The sequence below is a fragment of the Chenopodium quinoa genome, unplaced genomic scaffold (assembly GCF_001683475.1).
Source record: "Chenopodium quinoa cultivar QQ74 unplaced genomic scaffold, ASM168347v1, whole genome shotgun sequence".
Lineage (NCBI taxonomy): Eukaryota > Viridiplantae > Streptophyta > Magnoliopsida > Caryophyllales > Amaranthaceae > Chenopodium > Chenopodium quinoa.
In genome coordinates this window covers 4,753,952-4,769,513 of record NW_018744239.1, presented here as the reverse complement: position 1 = coordinate 4,769,513, position 15,562 = coordinate 4,753,952, and positions in this window count along the sequence as shown.

The window sequence follows — 15,562 nt, the reverse complement described above, 5'->3', positions numbered from 1 at the left end:
TTTGGGTGTATCGTACACCCGGATGTATATAACAACCACTCCGCAATATTTGCAAGTGCATTAACATTGCTATTTGGATATCAATATTTTGATTAGGGTTGCGGGCGCCCCCAATTTTATGAAATTAAATAGGAAGTATAACCAGGAATTTCAAAGTGTGGGTTCAAAATTGTTACAAAAAACTCTAAATTCTCAAGATCTCAAAAGCCCAATACAACAATCGTTGATTGGTACAAGCGGGTGTATAATGGGCATGGTACACCGGAAGTACATGTAACACCCTAGAAATTCCTTTTCTATAAAATACCTATTTTGCCCTTTTAAAATACGAAATAGGAATATCTAAGACATTACCCCAACCATGAAAACGGCTAAGGCAAATATCAAAGACACACACATCGGAAAACTATCTTTTAAAAATCATTTAAAACAAGTCAACTTAAAAAGTCAAACCAAAAGAAAGTAAAGTCAAACAAAGTCAAAGAAGGTCAACCTACAACTCGGAACCAATGTAGGACCTTAAAACCAAACAATACCGAAACCTTTACGTTAGTCTCACGAGCATAATAAAACAAATAATATTCAAAGCAATTTAAACACATCATATTCCTATGGAAACTAAGCATGATTCGCTCTTCACTCATGTCCATCATGAAAATGCTTCGTCACCTGAAAAGCTCATCTCTACTTGTCCCCACTACTCGTCATTAGAAATGGGTTGTCGTAGGGCCAAGGTAAAGACAAGGTCAAACAAACATACAAACACACAATCAGCAATGCTGAGTACATAAGTGTATAAAAACACACTAACATGCTTTCATCTTATCAACACACAACTTACCATGTTACACCTGTTTACAAGCACACAAACATTCAACACTTAACTAGACCACTAACTAGTCCAATAATTTAACTTGATTATGCATCGAACGGGTTTCCCCCTAACCTGCCCCAATAAAAGGGGTACTAACACGAGAGCTAACCGTGAAAGTATAAAATAAACCACTCGTAAGTGGCGGAATTCCTACGCATAATAAAAAGGAAAATACAACGTCCTGTACTCCCAGTAGAAGTCATGATTAAATATAAAACCCCATAACTCCCCCCGTATGTTCATACTCAAGGTATATACGTTCCAAGAGTTTTGGTACATAATCTCTTTCACTTTACGTTATTTAAAAATTATTAGACTTGATGATGCCTCTCAAACACAACACAAACCAAACCCTATAATTCATTCAAGCAATCAAACATACCAATTTAATTCTTGAATAGTTAGTGACCACATAAATTTAATGTTGAATCCTTGTTAAACTACCTCGGTGTTAAATAACACCTTAAACGCATAATGCGCCACAAATCCTATCCCTCGGTGTTAGAAACACCTTAAGTGCACATAGGCACCACAATATTATTTAATCCTCGTGTACAAAGACACTTAAATAGCTCCTTCCTCATGCTTATAGCATCATAAAAATTATATGAACCATAATAAAATTTCCTTTTTCATATTCTCAACCAAATTAAACATTTAGTTTAATTAAACATGCTTTCTAACATGCCAATAATAAAAGTGTGGTTCATATCCAACATGCCAATATAATTAATTCCAATTACCAATTCACCACAAGTAATTCATACTTCACAAATCATTTACCAACATCAATTCAATCAACAAATTTCAACCAACACCTACCATGACACTACTCGGAATTAATTACACAAAGTCTAGCTGCTTCTACATATTCAAGTAATTACCAAGTACGCGAACGTACCTTGAATATGATCTTAAAATCGCCACAACTAAATAAAATCACTCACTTGGAAGTCTCCTACAAACCAAAATTACAAAGAAGTATTAATACCTCTTTCACACAAATTTTCAGCAATATTCACACTCTTTAAATCACTCATAAACCCTCTAAAATAATCTGAAATTTTATTTAAAACCCTTACTTTTATTCTCAATTAATGGGTATTTAAAAATCCTTTCAAGAAACCTAATTATAGCTTATATATAAAAATTCCAACATTATTAAAACTTATAAATTTGCTGTAATTTAGTTTACAAACATTAATTTCAATAGTTTTAATCAACCACAATCAAATTCCATCAATAATCATTAATTTAGAAATCTAGGTTTTCAATTTGGGGCTTTTTAATAAAAAACCAAATCTGAAAATTTATATTCAAAATACTTATCATCAAACCTCATAAAATCATCACAAAACCCAAAAACAATAATTAGATTAAGGCTAGATTTAATTAAGAACAAAAAGACTATTTTTTTTTAAAACACATGCACGCATAAGGGGAAGAGAGGGTGGCGCCCTGGCGCCACCTCCCACGACGGCTGCTGCTGCCGGCCCTGTGGTGGTGGCGGCGGCGGCCGACTGTGGTGGTTGTTGTGGCAGCCGACCTCCGTGAAGTGTGTGTGGTGGTGGTGTGTGAAAAACATTAAAATTAAAATAAAGGGGAAGGGGAAAAATTAAGGGGAGAAGAAAATAAGAGGAAAGAGAGAGAGTTTACCTTTGGGTGCACTCCACCCTACGCATATGATGGATATTTATAGTCTCTCTCAACCCTCCTACTTAAATTTTCTTTACTACCCTTAATGATCCCTTTCCTAGTCAAACTAGTATTTTTGACTTTCTTTAAAAACTCATTGACTTTAATTTCCTTTTATAAAATAATATGCCCCAATATTTTTAAATCATGAAATAAAATATTTTCAAGATTATTAAATAATTAAAAATAAACTTTTAATTGAAATAATTCTTTTTAAATTAATGAAAAACCCTAACTAATTCTTTTCATTATTTAAATACTTTAAGAAATACTTATTTAAATTAAAATACGTATAAAATATGCGGTATTACAGCACGTCACATATAAATAAAAGAACATTGGGACAAATTTAATGTTCTTTTATTTATATGTATGGTTCTTTATTTTATATATAATGTTTTTTTTTCAAAAAACATGATGTACTCTATGTTCGTTTGTAATGTATAATAATTTATTATAATATAAATAAAAGAATATTAGGAAAAATTTGATGTTCTTTTATTTATATGTAATGTTCTTTATTTTATATGTAGTGTTCTTTTTCAGGAAATATGATGTACTATATGTTCGTTTGTAATGTATAATAAATTATTATCACTACGATTTTTATTTATATCCCCACTATTATATAAATTCAAAGAATATATTTATATGCAATGTTCTTTTATTTATAAGTTATGTTCTTTTATATGTAATGTTCTTGATTAATATGTAATGTTCTTTTTTAGAAAACATGATTTACTCTATGTTCGTTTGTAATGTATAATAAATTATTATAACTACGTTTTTTTATATTCCCATTATTATATAAATTCAAAGAATATATTTATATGTAATAATGTTCTTTTATTTATAAGTTATGTTCTTTTATTTATAGGTAATGTCCTTTTATTTGTAAGTTATGTTCTTTTATTTATAGGTAATGTCCTTTTATTTATATGTAATGTTCTTTTATTTATTAATTATTTTTTATTTATTTATAGGTAATGTTCTTCTAAGTGTACCATGCACGCCTGTACGTACCATACAAATTTCACCAATACAAGGCTAATTACCAGTGAGGTACACTAATATGTCGTGATAAATTATACACAACATATTAGTTTTAACCTTGACTTTTAATAAACAAAAAAAATTGTGTAGAACGGACTCACGGTGAGTCCCACCACGCAACGGATCGGATGTCGATGATTTCGAAGACGACGGAAAAAAGATTTTTCGATGACTTCCGGCTAATCTACGACGGCATCACAGCGCCTTATCGATGCCATTCTCGCCGGAGATTCGAAGCTCGCTTTTGATTTTCTCTCTATCCTTTCGTCGACGTCGATTTCGTCGTCGGCGATAGTGCTGAGTTGGGTTGTTGTGACTTGTGAGGGTGGAGTCGTAGAAGACGAGGAAGATGATAGTGCTGAGTGAGATTTAAAGTATAGCATTTAAGGGAGAATTGATGTTCCATTGTTGAAGGAGGAGTGAAGTTAAGCTAAGCTAGCAGATTTGATATGGAGGAAAGAGGAAGAGAGCTGTGAAAATGAATGTCATATATTAGATTGTTATTGTTAGCTATTGTATTATAAATGTCAGATATTAGATTATTAATGTTAGATATTAGATTATTAATAATTAAATTACTAATATCAGATATTAGATTATTAATGTCAGATATTAGATTATTAATGTCAGATATTAGAATATCATTGTCAAATATTAGAATATTATTGTCAGATATTAGAATATTATTGTCAGATATATTGGATTCACGGTGAGTCTGGTCTCACGCAAATATTTCTCTTTAATAAAATTGTGGGTTCATTGAACCTATTTGAACCCACTGTAGCTCCGCCACTGGTCCCAGAGACTCAACTTTGAGTATTGAAATATAAAATGAGTTGTTTTTCACACCCAATAGTTATATCTAACCCACTTCTCAATTTAGCAACTCATGAAATATATAATTTCCAACGGTGAGACTTAGAATACTAATGTCACTTTCCATCGTGGCCCACCATATCAATTTTTTTTTTTTAATTTTTTTTTATTAGAGATTATTGTGACTAGAAATGAAATAAATAGGTTTCAAATTCACCATATACCCCTGAGTTGTTACAATAATTCACCATATACCCTTAATGACCATAAGATGAGTGGAATTTGATTAATTATGCATCGAAACCCCCTTTGATCTCTATCTCCCCCCATCCCCGAAACCAATCCTCTCCTTTCTCCAACCCCCGAAACTGCTCCAAATCTCTATCACCATATGTATGATTGATTTTGAGGATGAGAAAAGGAAATTTGGGGTGGTTTGGGGGTGGGAAAAAAGAATGTGGGTGGTTATAGGGGTAGGGGAATGTATTAATGGTGGTTTCATGTCATAATTAACCCTAATGACTAACGAAATTAACAATCATTAGTCATTAAAGGTATATGGTGTATTTTCGTGAAAACTCGGGGGTATATGATAAATTTAAAAAAGTTCAGGGGTATATGGTGAATAAACAAAAAAAAACTCATAGGTATATGGTGAAAAAATCGTAAATAAATCAAAATTAGGAAAAATACACTTTAATAATCCCAACTTTGCCAAATTTACTTTAAATAATCCCAACTTTTGATTATTCTGCAATAATCTCAACTTTCACTTGTGCTTTCTTTATTTCTTCAATCCCGAATACTGGTAACCTGGAGAAAGGGTTAATTTTGTTGTAAAATAATACAGAGAAATTCTATTTGGTAACACCGTATTTTTTAATTTTCTCAGTGGTAAATAATAAAAATTCTTATTATCATTGATAAACTTTAATTAGCTATAAATATCCAATGGTGACCTTAATGGAACAATTTAATGAATTCTTAACCATGGTTAATTTTATTTTATGTTTTAATAAAAAAACTGAAATTCCTAAAGTACCCTCACTTAATAAACTCAAATATTTTAAAAGTTTTTATTTTATTTTTTAACAATATAATAATTTTTTAAAAAAAACCCACCTCCTCTCTCCAACAACCCTGACACCCCCCCTCCCCCACCAGCCCAGCTCTCCCTCCTCCACCATTTCGACACCTGGCCAACCTTCCCCACCGCGGCTTGCCCAGCCCCCTTCCTCGTCGGCCTTCGGAGCTCCCCTTATCCCTGTCGTCTCCCCTTCCCTTCCTCCCAAACCACCATTCTCTAAATGCACTTCTCTCAACCCATCTTCCCAAAAATCAAACTGCCAAACCATATGCAAAGCTTGCACCTTTCTCAATTCTTACAGTCCTTCCAATTGCAAATTTATAACACTCTTTGTTAATTACCTTATCTTCTCGGATTCGTGAAAATTTGTTTTTGTGGTGCTTAATATTTTGCTTGATTATTGCATTTTTGTTGAATTTTTCGAAGAATTAAAGCGCCAAAACTTTCATTTCGACGAATGCTGGTGTCGGTGTTGCAATTTATGTTTGATAAATGCAATTTTCTATGAATTTTTGTATCGAGGGTGCTGTTTATACTTGATTAATTAACATGATTTCAGAAAATCATTTGATGCTTAGAAGTTGCAATGTTTCAAATTTTTTACTCCATTTTGGTGTCGGCACTTAGATTTGTGCCAGCGGGGGAAAGTTTGGGCGCCGGCAGGGAATGGTGGCCGGGAGCCAGGAGTGGAGGGGTAGGGGCAAGGGTGGCTGGGCTATGGTGGGGGGAGTGGGTGGTTTTTTTTGTAATTATGGTAAAACTTTACCATAGTTATGCTTATAATTGCATATAAACGGAGTACCTCCGTTTCTGAAACCTTTACTTTATTCCATTTTTGACAAACCCTTTTTACTACACTACCCCTCTTACCTCAATATATTTTCACCCTTCTGCCTGCTCTATTTTCACCCTTTTTACTACACTACCCCTCTTACCTCTATTTGCTTTATCGACCTTTTTCTTACGCTCACCTACTTTTATTAGAGTTAGTTCTGCAGCTACCCATTTCAGTTCATAATTATGCTGAATTTTCAACACCGCATACACAATTATATTATACTCTGTATATATATGCTTTAACGTTTCAATTCATTTAAAACAAGCTAAGAACAAACACACAGTAAAAATTTGAGGCCAAGGCAGACAGCTGTAAAAGAGACAAAGAGCAGTAAGACTTGACTAATACGTAGTATATGCAATGGCATCTTGACTTCTGAGGGATCAGATAAGTTGAGGCTAGAGTGAGAGTTGTATGTAGATAGGACCATTAATTATTACATGCTCAAATATGGACCGTGCTGTGGGATCGGAGATTGAGACTTATCAGTTATCACCAACTACACTCCCAAGTTGCAAGCCCATACTAGCTATATTTTGTATGATTAATAATGGCCTTAACCAATAACCCTGCCTGCATACTGCTACCTTAGTTTCATATCACTACTTCTGAGTGCAGATTGCTGAACTACAACTTTTTTACCAAAATTATTTTGATCAGATGGCAAAAAACACTTTTCTAGAGATATCTTCCACTTACACAATGTTTTTTTCTTAACCAATTTTTTTTGTACACCACCCACCCTCTCACCTTAACCAAATTGATTTTGTACCCCCCCCCCCCCTCTCACCTTAACCATATTTTTTTTTCTTACACCACCTACTCATTCACCATTTTTTTTTTTTTTAATAAAATTTTGTGCAAATAGTAATTGTTAAGATCAAATGGAAACGAAGGTAGTATATTCTATTAAGGTTTTTTTTAGAAGGAGACTTCTCAGGTTCAAACCTAGGGCATCTTGGTTCAAGTATGTTACCTTCACATAGTAGAGGTTGCTGAATCATAAGTATTACAGAGTCTTATATACGTACTGAAATCCCTTGGGTTTTACAAAATTTTCTAGAACTTGATTTAGTTTTCATATGAGTTCATTATAATCTGACATAAAATCCTTTAACGCATTATCTGGGTTGATATAGTCCCTTCTTGAACATTTACGTCAATGCTTAGCTTACTAGCCTTCTTTCACTGGTTCAAAGCATCAATTTGAATAATTATGTCATTGCACAGAAATTCTTGCAGCTTAATTTGCTTGTAGTAGGCAAAATGGAAAAAGCTATTGAGATGCATAGCACTTAATTAGTAAGTGAAATAATAGCATTTGTCATAGGCCAATTGTGTGATGGAATTAAGAAACTGGAGATGGGTTTGTTACCACCTGGAGCTCAGAATTTGAGACAGTATTGGTAAATGAATAGAGATTGCACAATAAGGACTGATAGAGAGAAAGTAGAATACAGGGGAATCCAAAAGTAATTAAGTGAAGAACAATTTGTAGCGAGTCAGGACATATGAAGCGCATAGTTTCAAGGAAATTATATAGCACAATTCTGTAGTTAGCTGTAAATGTGTAACAGACTAGAAATTAGGCAGAAAACTAAAAGAAGATGGACATCTGAATTAGAAGCTGAAAATTACAGAAAACAAAAGATAATAATTGTTTTCAAGAGTCTGTTCTCTTCCAAAGTGCACTATAAATCTAAAGGATATATTCATATTGATATTTATCATGGCTTTCTCTCATTAATCTCCTCTTTATATTGAATTTCTCGAACTGACTTCCTTCTCTTCATGCTAATTCTTAGAACTAATTATGCATTTCCTACACAACCCCTTCCTACTAGTCCAGTCTATTACAAAATTCTGATAAACTGCATAAATTCAAATACTGTCACTGACTTGTGTGATATCTACTGATCATTACCTTGAAATTACATTTTTTTTCCTTTTATTTTACGGACTTGAAAATGATTTATGATCCATTATTACATACCCTTGGAATGAACACGTTTTTAGTATAATAGAAGGCTAGTGAAAAGGTTTTGCTATATTTATATGCAGATTACAAATGATTCTGCATTGTGATTAGCATGTTCTGCTTACTAAACACATGTTCATTCCTAAGAAATTGATAAAAAATTAAATTGATCCAAAGAAGATAATTTCTACCCATCATGGTTGGACCTTCAAACACCCAGACAACAAGATCACATCTACCTGTTAATAATTTAAGTGAACAATTTGGTACATGTCTGTCTAAAATCTAAATGTGTTTCTTTCATTTCTCTTTCTTTACCACAGTTTATAACGTGCCCTTTTGCTCTCCCTAAACTTTCTCACTTTCTAGTTAAGAATCAATCTCATGACAAGGATCTTTAGAATAAGTTGGAATATACAATTTCTTCAACTTTGCTGCTAACTTTATCAAGTCAGTTACTTGCTCCGCTCTGCAGCAGAAGTGCAGGACCAGAGTTACATAATTTGCAAGTATTAGATTCAGTACGATATGTAATTGCTACTTTGTTATATTGGGACAAAATTAACACCTTTTTTTTTTTTTTTTTTTGGTGTTATAATTTGCCTTTGTCCCTTCACGGGACATGGGGGAATTATAATGTTAGGTGATACTGTGCTGGACTGATCTGTTGATATGTGTAGAAATTTTTTTGCCTTATAGTAATCTATTTCTGTGCTTTGCTTATTTCAGTACAGGTGGTACGGTGGCATACTCGGAATATAAGACAGGAAATAGTCCAATAAGTATTGAAAATAAGCATATGGATCCTAAGAAGAAGAAAATGGTGGTGCTTGGGACATGCAAATAATCTAAGCTTTGTGATCTTTCAGTAGATGTTTCTGATATTCATTCTCTGGTCATTGACAATGTCATCAATAAGAACAAGCAAGATTATAATACTAATTTTGCATAGATATATGGTCACAATTAACTAATTAAGGTAGAGATTAAGTTTAGAACTATTGGGATGAAAAGGTTTTTCTTCTTGAGGATGGAATTAGAGGGGACAAATTGCTTCATATGTCTTTTTCCTTAGTAAGAGTTGATAAGATGGATGGAGATCCAGCTCCAGCTTTCAATGCCGTACTTTTTTGTTTGGGCATTGGAGACACAGAGGCAAATGAAGTTAACATAAAACTCAATGAAAAATTGGGTAAGAAGTTCAAAATATGAAAACAAAAAATGGTCTGTGCACATTTATTGTAGCAAGATAACTGGAATACACAGTTGGAAAATTTAAAGTTGTACACTGGTGGCTATGACTTGAAAATTGGTCTAGCAGGGTTTCTTTACTTCTTTAGAATCTAATTTTCAGTCTTCTGGTTTGAGTGTAAAGTTATAGTTCAAGGATATTATACCATATAATCTTGTACTTAAAGCCATTTCTCTTATCACTCCAACATATTGACCCCTCCTCTAGTAACCTAATACTTGAGGAGAATACTTATCAACTAGAGCTTTCTTTTTGCAGGTTATCCGTTACTATGTAGAGATTCTATATGTCAACACTATGTATCCCAGTTATTCTACTGTCATTTCTCTCTGAAAAGTTGACATCTGTTTCTGACTTCTGGCGAATATATTTTGTCAAAAACGAACTCTGAAGATTGGGTTTAAAACATAACATGTTGCCTTTTCCCATCCTTGATAACAGAAATTCTATATGTCAACGTCATAATTTTGGGTTTTGAAATTTATGGTGCCTCTGGTTGGGATTTGTACAAACATTGTAAATGATCTAACATTTATAGGGGTGGGACTTTTCAAACCGAACCGTGAAACCGCCCGTTACCGAACCGAACCATCACGGACCGATCCGTTTATAAACCGATAAATGTAAACCGAAAACTGAACTGAACCGTTCAATATCAAACCGAAACCGAATTGAACCGCTCAATGTCAACCCGTTACGGACCGTAAACCGATAACAAACCAAACTGCGCAAATCCGAACCGAAACGAAACCGAACCGAATGGTTTATAAACCCGTTAATGACCCGAACCGTTTATAAACCGAAACCGTTTAAACCGAAAAAAAAAACGTTTAAACCGAACCATTTGTAACCCGCTAACCGTTTAAACCGACCCGTTTATGAACCGAAACCGTTTAAACCGCACGTATAAACCGAACTGTTATAATCCGCTAACCGTCTAAACAGAACTGCCATAACCCGTTAAACCGTTAAAATCGAACTGTTTTCGAATCGCAACCTGTTTAAACTTATCCAATTACAAACTGCTTAATTCAAATTGAATTATTTACAACCTAAATGGCTAAATAGTAAATACAATTAAATAATTAATGTTAATAAATGTAGATCTAATCAAACGGCTTAGGTTTATACAAAGGTTTATATCACCTAGATCTAGGCCAACGATATTATTAATATCGTTTTAGATTACTTATTTATTTTAATTACAAGATACATCATTTGTATCTTTTCATTCCAGTAATAAAGTCCACCCAAATTATCTTCATTGTTCCTTGATATTCATGATCATCCAATAAGATAACATAAGATTGGAGATAAATAACATTAAAATTAGAGTAATATCAACAAGCAATTAAAAAAAGTCACCATTTTCATTGATTAAAATTCACAATACATATACCAATACATAATGAAACTACTATCACTACTACCCAGATTAGATTTCAGATTTATCAACTGAAACATCATCAAGTTTAGGGTTGCAAAAAATGATACATGATAAGATGAAGGGAGGAGTGAGAATGTGAGTGATTTGGGAGCAGAATCTTGAAGCAGAATCTTGAAGCAGCAGCCCAGCACCCAAGAGCAGAGGAAATAGCAGCAACAAGCAGGAACCAGCACACGCAATAACAGATCAGCAACTTATCCGAAGCAAGGAATAATATAAGCAGAAGGGACTCAACAGGAACTTATTTTTGTTTTTCAAAATTGCTCTCAGATTTACGTTTATCGTATCATCACTGAGCAATGGATGTTTTAACTTAAAACTTGAAAAATGCTGCCAGCAAGTACATATACATTGAAGTCTCAACATAAATGACAAGGGCAACGATGATTCAAGAAAAATTAAAACAGCAAGCATAAGAAACAGCAGCAACAAAACAGCAGCAAGCATAAGAAACAGCAGCAACAAAACAGCAGCAGCAACAACTCAGCAGAGACATCAACCAAAAGGCAAAAGCACTACCAGCAGGCAGCAGCTCATAACAAGTTCAAGCAACTTCAAAATTATAGCTTTTGTTTTTTAAAATTGCTCTCAGAGAGCAATGGTTGTTTTAACAAAAACTTGAGAAATGCTGCCAGCAAGTACCAAAATACATTTAACTATTTAAGTCTCAACATAAATGACAAGGGCAACGATTTTAAAATTCGTGAAAAATGCTGCCAGCAAGTCTGAAAATAAATGACAAGGGCAACGATTTTAAAAGTCTTGAAAAATGCTGCCAGCAAGTCTGAAAATAAAAGACAAGGGCAACGATTTTTCAAGATAAAATAAACCACAATGAGACACAAATACCAGTTATGCAGATGAAGCACTTTCGGCTTCAATCTCTTTACCAATAAGGAGGACGTCTTCCTCAACATCCGCTTGATAACCACGACACCAATTTTGGGTGGTAACCAATGCCTCAACATTCTTTGGCAAAAGTTTACCCCTATATTTGTTCAAAATACGACCACCCAAACTAAAAGAAGATTCAGAGGCCACCGATGTAATAGGAATGGCCAAAACATCCCTTGCCATATTAGCTAAAATAGGAAGAGAAGAAGCTTGAGATTCCCAATACTTGAGAACATCAAAATGTTCCCCTTGAATTAATCGCGAACGAGGTCCATTCAAATATGCCTCAAGATCAGCCAGAGGGCATCTAGTTGAATCATCACATTCGTCATCAACCTCACGCAACTGCAACAGATTTTTTATTATAAAAGTTAAATTATGACATTACAAATAAAAATAGAAGACTACCATTAATATTGAGTATATTGTATAACATAAATACCGTGAAAATATTTTGAGATCTCAACGTACGATTAGAATTTTCAGATTGAGCTGTGTTTGAAGAGGCAGGATTTCTGCAGCTTGTATTAGATGCAGTAGAATAAAATTTATAGAGGTCATAAAAAGCTTCCTTAATCATCATAATCTTTTCGTCGCATGCCTCATCATTATACAACGAGTTCAACATATGTCTCACTCGAAACAACTTATAACGAGGATCAAGAGAAATAGCAACTGAAAGTATCAAACTATAATCCTCCCAATAACTCTCAAACTTCTCAAGCATAACTGCTGCCATGGGTGCAAGTTTAGGGTCTTTAAAGGCTTGAGTAATAGCGTACTCAATTTTTAAAACACTAACAAAATACAAATTAGAAGTGGGATATTCGGTACCAGAAAATAACACAGTTATATCATTAAATGGCTGAAGGAAATCACAAATTTTTTGAATGGTATCCCATTCATCAGCATCAAGTCTATAAGAAATACCCAAAAACCTACTAGTATATAGAATCAAGGCATCCTTAGCTTCTAAGGCTTTTCGGAGCATTGTATAAGTGGCATTCCAACGAGTCACAACATCAAGACATAACTTACCATTAAAAGCAGAATCTAACTCAGACAAAGCATTCTCAAATTGAGTTAATCTAGAATCAGAAGCATCAATATATTTAACAACCTCACGCAATTTTTCAACACTTTCATGAACTTCTTTTAAACCTCTTTGAACAATAAGATTTAAAACATGAGCTGAACATCGAACATGAAAGAATTTCCCATTACAAGGAAGAGGAGAGCATTGCATTAATTCTTTTTTCAAATATTCAACCATAACATCCATAGAACGAGCATTATCAACAGTCATTGAAAAAGCCTTACCTTGAAGGTTCCACTCTTTAATCAGTTTAAACACAAACTTTCCAACCTCAACACCAGTATGGGGAGGGCCACAATATCTAAAATTTAAAATTTTAGACCTAAGAGACCAACTGTTATCAACATAATGAGCAGTCAAAGTGAGATAGCCTCGGTTAGTACATGCAGTCCACAAGCCACATGTAAAGCTAACTCTACCAGAAACATTAGCCAAAGACTCAAGCAACAAGGATTTATATTTATCATGCTCAGCAATAACATACTTTAACATAGTTTTTCTACAAACATGCTGCACCTTAGGATTCAAATATGCATGAAGTTCCCTAAGATATTCATGCTCTACAATATTTAAAGGATATGCATGGCAGATTATAGCTTTAGAAAACTTTTGTAAATAAGTTTTTTGATCAAATTGTGATTTGTTACCGGACTGGAGACCATGCTTTTCCAAACATGCATTAATATGAGCTCTACAAGTTGAAGTACCCGCTTTACCAGGTGCTTTATATTCTTTGCCACACAAATTACAACGAGCATAATCTACATTTTCATTACCTATCGTCTTTACAAAAAAAGTGTAATGCTTCCATATACCTGCGGTTCTTTGACGTTTATTAACAGAAGGATTGATAGTGCCGGTATTACTAGCATCATCAACCGAGACAGAGGCAGCTTGAGAGCTAACAATATCAAAATTTGATTGCCTCTCATAGTCAAATTCATCATACTCGCGAGACATGACTGAAACAAAAAAAAAAACAGCATTTATAACTTATAAGTACCAAATTAAGTGACAGATTCTACTAATAGTGAGCAATTAAGCATGCATTGTCTCATGTGACTGACACTGAAGTCACGACAGTGAATCCTATTCACTCAATACCAAAATTCAACTAAATAGATAGTTCATATTTCAGAATTTTATTTGCACTAGTCAATGTTTCAAAATTCAGAATTATACAACAAACGTGATTACAACATATATCCTAACAGAATATAGAAAGTTATATACGATACAGTCACATATGTGTACATTTTAAGTACTAACTTTAAGCCAATCATATACAATGCTTGTATTCCAACAATATGGGTTAAAAATATAAAGCTAAAATCCCAATAAATAAACAATGCATGTATTCCAACAATAATAATCACATAATCTGAACAACCCATCATCATTACTTTTAAATCGAGCATAATAAACAACAAAACAGCACAAATCTACCATTTTCCCGTAAAAAACAAAAATACAATCAACAACAGACTTTACTCATTTTAGGCATATTTCGACTATATTCAAGCAAGAACAACAACAATAATCAAATACAAAAACAGAAAAACTGTATTAAAAAAAAACAAAAAGGAAAAAGTAATTACCTTTGACGGCTTGAAGGAGATTTGAAGATGGAGAACTACCTGAACTGGAGATCAAAAGAAAAAATCAAGAATGTAGATTATCAGAACTTGAAATAAAAAAAAAACCGAAACGAAAACGAAAAAAATCGAATAAATTAACAAAAAAATTACCTTAGGGTTTGACGGCTTGAAGGAGAGGAAGATTTGAAATCAGAAATCAGAAATCAGAACTTAGATCCAAAACAAAAATGAAACGAAAACAAAAACCCTAAATAAACAAACCGAAACAAAAACGAGAAAAATCAAAACGAAAACAACAAAAATTAACAAAAAAACGAGAATGTAAAGCGAGAAATCAGAAATGTAGATCCAAAACACAAATGAAACGAAAACAAAAACCCTAAATAAACAAACCGGAACAAAAACGAAAAAAATCAAAACGAAAACAACAAAAATTAACAAAAAAACGAGAATGTAAAGCTAGAAATCAGAAATGTAGATCCAAAACACAAATGAAACGAAATTGAGCTTGAGATTCTTGAGAATTTCAGAACGAAAGAGTGAGAAACTGAGAACTTAGAGAGAGAAACTATGACAGATTGTGAGATTGAGAGAGAAACGGCTGAATGAGTGAATGAGAATGACTGAGAGAGTGAGAGTGGGTTTTTTTTCTAGGTTTAGGTTTTACTTCAGTTGATCTAACCGTCCATATTCAATCTCAACATCTAAGTTAGATCTAACCGTTCATTTTTTTTTGTAGATTCTAGAATATTCATCTAGATCTAACGGTCTAGATTTTCTTTGTGCTTTTCTAGGTCTTTTTGACCGTTTTTTTTAATTATTTATTATTATTATTATTATTATTGTTAGTATAATTATTTGTTAATATTATTATTATTACTAGTTTACTACTACTATTATTATAATATTATTATAATTATTATTATTATTATTA